Source organism: Rhinatrema bivittatum, chromosome 1 (genome assembly GCF_901001135.1).
Source record: "Rhinatrema bivittatum chromosome 1, aRhiBiv1.1, whole genome shotgun sequence".
Lineage (NCBI taxonomy): Eukaryota > Metazoa > Chordata > Amphibia > Gymnophiona > Rhinatrematidae > Rhinatrema > Rhinatrema bivittatum.
Genome location: NC_042615.1, coordinates 263,710,758 through 263,721,752, shown reverse-complemented (window position 1 = coordinate 263,721,752; position 10,995 = coordinate 263,710,758). Strand labels below are relative to the sequence as shown.

Sequence of the window (10,995 nt, the reverse complement as noted above, 5' to 3'; positions counted from 1 at the left end):
TATCCAAAAAACCCTTAAGTTTTGTTGGTTCATAAAAAATATAACTTTTCCCCTTATATTGCAGTAAACATTTACATGGGTATCTCACATTTATCTGCATACCTAATGCTCTTGCTTCCTGACACATTTCAACAAATTATTTTCTTCGAATTTGCGTGTCTCTCATGATGTCTGGGTATATCCATACCTTTTTCCCATAAAATAGCTTATTACGGTTTTTAAGAAACAACCTTAATACTAAATCTCTATCAGAGGAATGTATAAAAGACACCAATAGAGTTCCCCAGTATTCTATTTGATCAATAGATGGAGCTTCCAAAAAGGCTGTCAAATCTGTTTCAAGATTTATATTAGGGGGTTGTGATCCAGTATCTTCAGTTGTTTTTGGTATTGGTGCATAATATATTTTAGATAGCAAAGGTAATGACTCAGAAGGCATTAAGAGAACCTCCGTTAAATATTTTTTAAAATGTTCTCTAGGGGAGATCAATTTAATATACGGGAAATTTAATATCCTTAAATTTAAGTATCTTAATTTGTTCTCAATGTTTTCCATTCTTCTTCTCATCATATTATCCGATTGAATCAGATTAGTTTGCACTTCTTGTACTCCCTTTATTTTCCCAGACATATCCTCAATAATGCCTTCATGGTCTTTAACCTTGACTTCCATCTGCTGGATAGTATTTTGAGATACATTGATTGAACTAGCAAGTGATAATATAGAATTTTCTAACTTTGTTATAGCGCTCCAGATAGCATCCAATGTGACTTCTTTCGGTTTTTGTAATTTTTGCAAAGTAAAGGTGACACTCTTCCCACTTTCACGGGAGATCTCAGAGATCTTATGGTTCTCTCCTTTCGGATCCCCTCCCTCACCTATATATTTCTTAACAGATACTCCTTCTATCACGTTCTTTGTTAAAATCACATTCTCTTTCACATTTTTATCAATTGGAGTTCCACTAGTCAGATGTAATTTGTCCAAGGCATTTCCCTCAGGTGCCCCCTCTGCAACGGAGTTTCCTACGGCTTGTAGCCGAGTCTCTCGGTCGGGTTCCTGAGGGCTACCGTGGCAAGGGGGGGAGGGCGTTGCAGGGGCTCCTGGGCTTAAAGAGATGTTAATGTCTAAGAGGGATAGGTTGTGTTCCCCCCCTAATCCCTCAACAGACTTAGCTCCAGGACTTGAGGCTGCAGCCGGGGCAAAAAAACCTTCTATGCATGGCTGTGAAAGAGCGTTTGGAGTTAGGGCAGAGGTCTCAGTTCGCAAACGCCCCTTCCGCTTTGTGTGAGGCATGTCTCTGAGTAATAATCAAATTTAATAGAAGGCTTACCCACACGGCTTCTCTTTCGTTTCTTGATCCTTTTGCGGAGGTTGAGGTGGAGACCAGAAATTAATAGTCCGCGTTCGCCATAAAATAATTCAAGTCCATATCAAAGTCCGAGCAAAGTCGGAGCTAAGTCGCGCGCGCCCAAGGGGCGCGCGCGGCTTAGGCGACGCACCGGCGGTTGCGACGCGGCGTAAAGGGGCTGGCTTTAAGGACCCCGCCGGTCCCGAACGGATGACGTCACACGGGAGGGCAGGAGCTACCCCGTAGGGGCCGGAAACAGCTGGGCTCTCACCCCCGGTAAGCTTGCAGATAGAATTCACTCCTTCTCCTCCTCTCCTCGACCTCAGTAGAAATGTGGGCTGGCTTTAAGGACCCCGCCGGTCCCGAACGGATGACGTCACACGGGAGGGCAGGAGCTACCCCGTAGGGGCCGGAAACAGCTGGGCTCTCACCCCCGGTAAGCTTGCAGATAGAATTCACTCCTTCTCCTCCTCTCCTCCGCCTTCCAGTCTTTTGCATCAAGCAGGGGCAGTTCTATAATGAGGCAAGGTGAGGCAGCCGCTTCAGGTGGCAAGATTTTGAGGTGGCAAAATTGCCCCCCGAAACCTTCCTGTCACAGCCGCCTCACCCTGACTTTATTATGCCTGTCGGGGGATCGGGCTTCCCCCATTGGGCCGGTCGCTCCCAGCCGAAGAGAAGAAGAGGGCCTGTTGGTGCTGTGGCCCGAAGAGAAACCTGCGGGGCTGTGGTAGAGCCCATCCTGCCACGGCTAGAAGAAAGCTGTGTGGGGCTGCGAGCCGCTGCCAGAGCCCAAGCCGGCAGCGGCTGAAGACATGGCAGAATGGGGCTGCGAGCCACCGGTGGAGCCCAAGCCAGTGGTGGCTGAAGAAAGTGAAGAGAAGCTCAAGTGCCGCCATCGGAACCCGGGAGAATGATGGCCAAGAGGAGAAAAGAGGCCGAAAGCCACCGCCTGACCCAAGACAGTGGTGGTCAAAGAAAAGGAAAAGAGGCCACGGACCGCCACCAGAGCACAGGTCGGTGGCAGCAGAAGAATGAGAAAAGGCACAATTTGTATGTGTGTTGTGTGTTAGGCAGTCTGCTTGTGTGTGTGTGTTGTATGTGAGGCAGCCTGCTTGTATGTGTTTGAGTGTATGAGAGGATGGTGGTGGGAGTGTATGTATTAGCGGATGGTGGGTGTGTGTGTGTATATGAAAGAAAGGCCAGCGGAAGCACTAGGCAAACTAGGCCTGGGCTTAGGGCACCGACCATTAGAGGGTGTGAGCCATGTGGAGCCGTGAGCGGTGGCACCAAAGAGGAGTGGAGATTTGGCAATCTTTACTCCTCTTTGCCGCCACGGTACCACCGCTCAGGGCCCCACATGGCTCGCGCCCCCCAATTGGGGGTGGCAGCACAACCAGGTAGGGGTGGCTCATCAAGGGGGGCGCAAGACAGAAGGTGCCTAGGGCGCCTAATTCCTTTGCACTGGCCCTGAATGACACGGTGGTAGGGTGTTGCGTTTGTGCCCGTTCTCGCCCTCACTCCACCCTCTCTACCTTAGTGGCGACTCCCTTCAGGTCTGACGGACAGATGCTGCCGCGGCTTCTCCTCGCCATACTTCCTGATACCGTGGATCCGCCATGACCAATTAGATTGGTTTTCTCTTATTTAGAGACTGTTGATAGGTCGACCCAGTATCCAGGAAGTGGGTTTAAAACTATGCACGAAACAGGATATAGTACAAACGCCGCCGAGAGTGGTAGAGAGGATGGAGGTTCTATGGAGCACCGGAGAATTTAAACACCACTTTTACGAAGAAAATTACCAACTAAAGAATGAACAGACCCTGAGGAAGACAGCAAATAGCAAATGTCGAAACTTGCGCAAGTCGGGAGTACAAGAGACATTCTTTAAAGCTAAGTAATAGTTATTTGGTCCTGTGACAGCTTGAAAAAGAAAAAATTGAAAAGTGCTAGTCACAGAAAGAAGATTTTATTTAATAATGAAAAATAAAAATTCATAGAAAAAGAACGGGGTTAACATTCTGTAATCCAGCTCAGCATTTAATATAAAAATTTCAAATAAAAATTGGAGGCGGAAGGTGTGTTGATGATTACATGAAAAACATTGGCACCTGGATGGTAGCTTATAATATATGAAACCATCTCCTGTCCTCCTTAAAAATTTCTTGTAAATAAAGAATAAAAGGAAAATTAAATTGGAGAGGTGGAAATTTAGATAGGCTATTGTTGCAAATTGAACAAAAGTATATATATGAATTTAATACAATGACTCCAAATGGGCTTAATTTGGAGACTGATTTGTCTGTTTTTTTATGATCATTTTTTGTCATCCAGGGTTTATATTTTATTCCTTTTATGATTATTTATGATGTTTAATTTTTTAATACAATTTTTGAGTTTTTATGTGCATGTGGTGGTTTGTATATCTTTTATGTGATTCATGAAATTCATAAACAATTTTTATGATTTGTTATGATTATATGGAAGTGACAAAAAGCTTTTAAAATTTATTTTCAAATATCAGTAGTCATATTTTTTGATCATGTATAGGCTCCTATTGTATAATTTACGTGACTTTGACACGCCCATAAGAATGATTGACACATTTAGTATTATAAAGATTTTGGTTTTGTTCATTTTTATTCAAGGAGCTTTATTTATTTGGTAAGAAGCAGATTTAGGGCCTCATTTTCCAAGCAGTTTACCGCATGCGATAAATTCGCAAATCGCACTAACAACTACCTGATTTGCGTTCTGTTTCAGGCGAGAGAGAGAGAGAGAGAGAGAGAGAGAGAGAGAGAGAGAGAGAGAGAGAGCGCGCCTTACTATAGTGCTTATGCCCTAGACAGGTATTTGAATCCCTATGGGAGGGCCACCTACTAACTCGGGGTGGAGATTAAGTAAGAGCGTCGGGGGTTGGGGGCCACTTTCGCATTCCACATGAGACGTACGGAAAGAACAGTGGTCCCTAGTGAAGATTTGCTGGCCGTCGGAGTGAGAACGCTCACTCCAAGAAGAGGTTTGGGCAATGTTTCACTCATTGCCCATCTATGTTTCACTCATTGCCCATGTTTCACTCATTGCCCATCAATGTTTCACTCATTGCCCATGTTTCACTCATTGCCCAAACCTCTTCTTGGAGTGAGCGTCCTCATTCCGACGGCCAGCAAATCTTCACTAGGGACCACTGTTCTTTCCGTACGTCTCATGTGGAATGCGAAAGTGGCCCCCAACCCCCGACGCTCTTACCTAATCCCCACCCCGAGTTAGTAGGTGGCCCTCCCATAGGGATTCAAATACCTGTCTAGGGCATAAGCACTATAGTAAGTCTGTCTCTCTCTCTCTCTCTCTCTCTCTCAGCGCGCAGAGTCCTGATTTAATGTGAAACTGAGTGCGGCATACCACCCGAACTTCTGTGCAGTATATGGCAATACTTTCAGGCAGCGATATTCTGTATTGATATATTTTTAGCTTAGCTAAACATTAATATGTTTGTTTTAAATGGTTAGATTTAGGCATGGCTGGTTTCTTTCATTAGTCACCCGACATTTTTCTTTTCTTTTTTTTGCTAAGCCCGATATGATAATGTATTTTTTGAATATTCAATTATACAATATTAAGATACATTCAATATTTTCATTTGATTAAAACATCCATCGCTGCCTATATGATCAGTTTATCCATACATACAACCGATTGTTTGTTGTATTCATATAAGTTATTAATTTTAAAAAAATTTTAATTAATATTTATGTTCTGCATTATTGATAGAAGTATTCACTGATTTGTTCATATTTTCATTTTTAGCACGATTGGTTTTAAAGAAGCAAATTTATTATATTTATTATATATATTTTTATAAGTGATGCTGTCAAGATATATACATATTTCATTAAATGAATACATTCTTTTGATATAAGTTTTTTAATGGTTTTTTTCTAATTGATTATTAATTGTTTATATTTATATACCACATGTACATTATGAATGATCATAATTGTTTTTAATGTTTTGCATTGTAAATAATCATTTTTAGTTGATCAAACATTTGATGTACGTCTGATGAAACTTATTGTGTGGAGTTCCACCTAGAATTTGAAGTGTTCAAGGTAAAAATGTTTTTTGCTATTTATTATTTTATATTAACTATGTAGTTTTTTAATTATAGGTGTTGTCGTCATATATTTTATAAATTGTAAATTTTTGATATCTGAGATCTTAATTATTGTTTAAAAAGATTTTTGACTATTTCAAAAAAACTTTTTAATATTTATAAGATCTTAATGATTTTATTGATTGTTGTTTTATTTGATTATTGATGATCTTCAATATGATTCTTGTTTGGTTTGATTGTAGCCCCTGAGGTAGCGGCCAACGAGCTGTGAAACTCGGCCTGAATCGGGCATTCATTGAGCACATCTCTGTTCTAATAAATATTGAAATAAGACTGAGGCATCTATTGTGTTTTTGTTTTCCTGACGGCTATCATAGATCGCCTACCTCTTTGTTTTCTTGGTCCACCATGGTACAGGACTCTTGGAGTTATGTGGACTCTTGTCCCACTTGCGCACAACAAAAGCCGCCAACAGGAAAGCCCTGGGGCTTGCTACAGCCACTCCCAGCACCTACAGAACCCTGGTCCAGTATTTCAACAGATTTCATCACGGATCTTCCCTCATCGCAAGGCAACACGGTGTTTTGGGTCGTAATCGACCGCTTCTCGAAGAATGGGCACTTCATCCCATTGCCGGGTCTTTCTTCAGCCCCGGAATTAGCAAAATTCTTCTTGAGAAACATCTATCGACTTCATGGGCTCCCCAAGGAGATTGTCTCCGATCAGGGACCACAGTTTGCCGCCAAGTACTGGCGCTTCCTATGTCAGAAATTCAGTATTTCCTTGAGTTATACTTCGGCCTACCACTCTCCAGCCAATCGGCAGGCCGAGAGAACGAATCAGACCTTGAAAACGTTCATACGTCAATGACCAACAGAATGATTGGTCAGACCTTCTCCCTTGGGCCGAGCTGTCACATAATACTCCTCTCGCAGCAGCCACCAACATGTCTCCTTTTTCAGTGGTCTTTGGAAGGCAGCCCCGCCTGCCTCTTCCTGTTCCTGTTATGGTTCCGTCTCCTGCAGCACAATCCATGGCTCAAACCATCCGCCAAGTATGGACTGAAGAAAGACAACGTCTCTCACAGGCTGCTGAGTGCGCCTCCATCGACGACCTGCTCCACTCTTCTGACCTGGCCAGAAAGTTTGGCTGAGTGCCCGCCATATCCATCTCCGACTTCCGTCTCATCAGCTGGCCCCGAAGTATATCGGTCCTTTTCCAATACTCAGAAGAGTGGGAGCCGTTTCCTATCAGCTCCAGCTACCATGGTCCATGGGCATCCACAACACATTCCACGTGTCTTTGTTAAAGCCTCTTGTCCTGTCATGGCCCTCTCGCAAAGACCCTCCAGCTCCGTGCGTCTCGGCAGAGCCTGATACTTCTCTGCAGGTAAGAGAAGTTCTTGATGCTCGATGATGTCGAGGCAAATGGGAGTATCTCCTAGCTTGGAAGGGCTATGGGGCCGAGGAGAACTTGTGGGAACCCTCTCAGAATATCCTTGACAAAGATCTCTTGAAGACCTTCCATAGACAGAATCCTGAGAAACCCCAGCCGCGTAGGGGGAGGCCTAGAAGGGGGGTACTGTTACGTGCCCCACCCGTGGTCGTCCTGCGCACGGGACCGCTCATGGATCCTCTCACCTTCGGGGTCATACAGCGGGTCCCGGTCCTGTCTCCCTCGCGGCCCTTGCAAGTCCAGCTAGGCCCCAGCATCCCGCAGCGGCGGTCGCCAGGCCTTCGGTCGCACGCCACTCCTCACGCCAGGTCTCGGCGTCTCAGCAGCTAGCCACGCCCCTACGCCGCACGTGTGCAGACCAGCCGCCCTGATGTAGGTTCTAGGGCGGGGCCTAGTTCCGCGGCGCACCCTGATTGAACTCATGTTAAAAGGAAGTTCCTGGCCTTACTTCCTTGCCTTGGCAATCGGGTCGGTTTGTTCCTGAGATTGCCCTTGCTTGTGTTCCTGCTTGCTTTTTCCTAGTCTCATTCCAGGATCCTTCTGTTCCAGTTCCGTTCCTTCTTGTACCTGCTTCCTTACCCTGCTTGTTCCAGTGTTTGTTGTTCGTCTCCCTGGTCTTACCCCGGACTGACTTACTGGTAAACACCTCAGCTTGTTCCTGACCTGCCTGCCGCCTGCAAAAGACCTCAGCTTGTTCCCGACCTCCCTGCCTGCCTGCCGCCTGCCAAAGACCTCTGGTTGTTCAGGGCCTGTCTGCTTGCCTGCCGCCTGCCAAAGACCTCAGCTTGTTCTTGACTTGCCTGCCTGCCAAAGACCTCAGCTTGTTTCTGACCTGCCTGCCGCCTGCCAAAGACCTCAGCTTGTTCCTGGCCTGCCTGCCTGCTTGCCACCTGCCCAAGACCTCAGCCTGCTTTTTGACCTTGCCTGACCTCTGGATTTTGACCCTTGCTTTGTTGACCACTCCTCAGACTGATTCCTGGACTTTGACCTTGCTTGCCTGACCTTGCTTGATTCTGGCTCTGTCCCTAGCCTTGTCCTCACCATCTCTATTCTGGTTCGCTCTCCTCCAACCTATTTCCAGCCTCAAAACCAATAGCGCTCCTTTAGTGTCTGTGGGCACGCCGGACTTATACTCTCCCAGGAGACCCTGCGAGGCCCACTCAAGTCCAAGCAGCCTGGGTCCCTACGGGCTCCTCCTGGGGGACCTCGGGTTTCAGTAGTGAAGCTCTACACTGCCTCTGTCTCCTTCCATGCTCCGCCTCCTGTGGACAGTCCCTGTACTGCCACAGGACAGGGGTCCACCCCCGAGCGCCCACTTATGATTGGAAGGGAGACAATATGCAAATCTGCAGCTCTAACACTAAACTTTCAAAAGGGAAACTTTGATAAAATGAGGAAAATAGAAAAAACCTGAAAGGTGGAGCTGCAAAGGTTAAAAGTATACAACAGGTGTGGACATTGTTTAAAAAACAATCTTAAAAGTGCTGTCCAGAAGTATTCCATGCATTAAGAAAGGTGGAAGGAAGGCAAAACAACTACCAGCATGGTTAAAAGGCGAAGTGAAAAAGGCTATTTTAGCCAAGAAAATGTTCTTCAAAATTGGAAGAAGGATCCATCTGAAGAAAATAGGAAAAAGCATAAGCATTATCAAGTTAAATGTAAAACATTGATAAGACAGGCTAAGAGAGAATTAAAAATGAAGTTGGCCATAAACATTTTTTTTAAATATATCCGAAGCAGGAAACCTGTTCAATGATCGAGGGGTTAAAGGGGCTTTTAGGGAAGATAATTGTTGCGCCGGGAGGTGGACCCTTGGCCTAGTGCAGGATTGGTAGGCTCCCTGTTCGGACCCAGAGAGCGCCTGGGTTTCCGGAATTGAGAGTGGATAGGTCCTACCCTTGGGAGGTATAGTGCCAGGTAGAAGTTCGATAGGACAATTATACTTTCGGAGTGGAAGTAGTGTGTCTGCCTTTTGTTTTGAAAAGACGTCCTCTAAGTCAGAGTACTGAGCCGGAAGGCCGGCGAGGGTAGTAGTCTTCAGGACGGTTACCGCTTGGGAGACTTGCTTTAAGCAATGTTTCGGGCACTGCGGGCCCCACTGGATCAGCTGGAGGGATTGCCAATCGAATTGGGGTCCATGCGATTGGAGCCAAGGGAGGCCCAGTATAACTGGGTGTGTAGAGTGTTTCAAGACTAAAAAATAGAATTGGCTATTTTCTTCCAAGACAAAATATCTAACCTTCTAAAGTGATTGACCCCCAGCAACACTTCTCTCACTAATGCACTGCAGCTACTAAACAAAGAAATCTCCTTTGAATCGTTCGAACCCATCACGGCCTCTGAGATCCATTTGTTACTTAAGAAAATGAAACCTTCCTCCCACCCCCTCGACCAAATACCAACTAAGCTCCTCTTACTAATACCGGACACCATCTCCAAAACACTGGCTGATATCATCAATTGTTCTTTATCTCGGGGACTATTTCCAGATGACCTTAAGCTAGCTTCTCTCAAACCGATTCTAAAGAAACCTAATCTAGACCCTAAAGACCCCAACAACTACCGCCCAATTTCCAATCTTCCGTTTATTGCCAAGATCATGGAAAAACTTGTCAACACGCAACTCTCCAACTACATCGAAGATCACAAAATACTATACCCCTCCCAATACGGATTCCGTAAAGCTTTAAGCACGGAAACCCTACTCATATTCCTCACAGACCACATCATCATGGGTCTTGACAAAGGCCAATCCTTTTTACTTATTCTCCTAGATCTTTCGGCTGCATTTGACACCATCAACCACTTCATCCTCCTCAACCAATTGTCAAACATAGGAATAACAGGAACTGCATTATCCTGGTTCAAAACATTCCTCAGCAATAGAGGCTACAAGGTTAAAATCCACAATAAAGAATCCTCCCGCTATACCTCATCTTTAGGAGTTCCGCAGGGTTCTTCCATATCCCCCACGCTCTTCAACATATACCTTCTCCCGCTTTGCCAACTGCTAACCACTTTGAAACTAACACACTTCCTTTACGCCAACGATGTGCAAATCTTGATTCCCATTAATGAAACCATCACTAAAACACTTGAATTTTGGGAAACCTGCCTTCAAGAGATCAATCTCCTTCTCGCTAGTTTAAATCTGATATTAAATACTGCTAAGACGGAACTTCTTTTCATCTCCCCAGAAAATAGTAACCTCTCTCTGTGTCTTCCAACCAACCTACCTTCCACCCAAACAAGGGACTTAGGAGTAATTATCGACAACCGTCTTAACTTAAAATCCTTCATCAAACAAACAACAAAAGACGGCTTTTATAAACTACAGGTTCTGAAAAGAATCAAACCTCTCCTTCATGGACGAGACTTCAGAACGGTCCTTCAAGCATTAATCTTTTCTAAGATAGACTATTATAATTCTATCTTACTTGGTCTCCCTTCCGCATCCATCAAACCCCTTCAGATGCTCCAGAATTCGGCTGCAAGAATTTTGACTAACACCAGGAGAAGAGATCACATCTCTCCCATTCTCAAAAACTTACACTGGCTGCCAAAACATTTCAGAATTATCCACAAATCCATCACCATCATCTATAAAGCAATCCATCACCATGCTCTACTCAATCTAAAAATTCCACTCAGACGACACACCTCCACCAGACCTATCAGAGAAGCTTACAGAGGATCACTTCTCGTTCCCCAAACCAACACCACACACCATATAACTTTCAGAGACCGAGCCTTCTCCACAGCCGGACCATCACTATGGAACTCTTTTCCCCCTGATCTGAGACAAGAACCATGCCTACCTACATTCAGAAAAAGGCTTAAGTCTTGGCTGTTTAAACAAGCATTCCCAGATTCCAATTGAATGACAGCAACATCCTTAAAGAGACTTCACAAACTATTGTAAATAGTTATCCTTAACTGCTCAGTTATCTTGCTCTTACTCTTTCCCACAGTTAGATTAACCCTGTTTTAATGTAACTTTATGATCTTTTTGCACCTGTTTAAGTTTCTGATTTTTATTCACACCCCCTGTTATCTGTAAACCAGCATGATGTGA

At 44.7% G+C, this 10,995-nt stretch overlaps 1 long non-coding RNA gene across 1 annotated transcript; it reads left to right on the top strand.

Annotated features, from left to right (window-relative positions):
* Positions 1–5,319: 5,319 nt before the first annotated feature.
* Positions 5,320–5,798, top strand: LOC115087362. The gene is made up of 2 exons (XR_003855502.1): positions 5,320–5,460; positions 5,708–5,798. It is a non-coding gene; the product is annotated as an uncharacterized LOC115087362 (long non-coding RNA).
* The last annotated feature ends 5,197 nt before the right edge of the window (positions 5,799–10,995 follow it).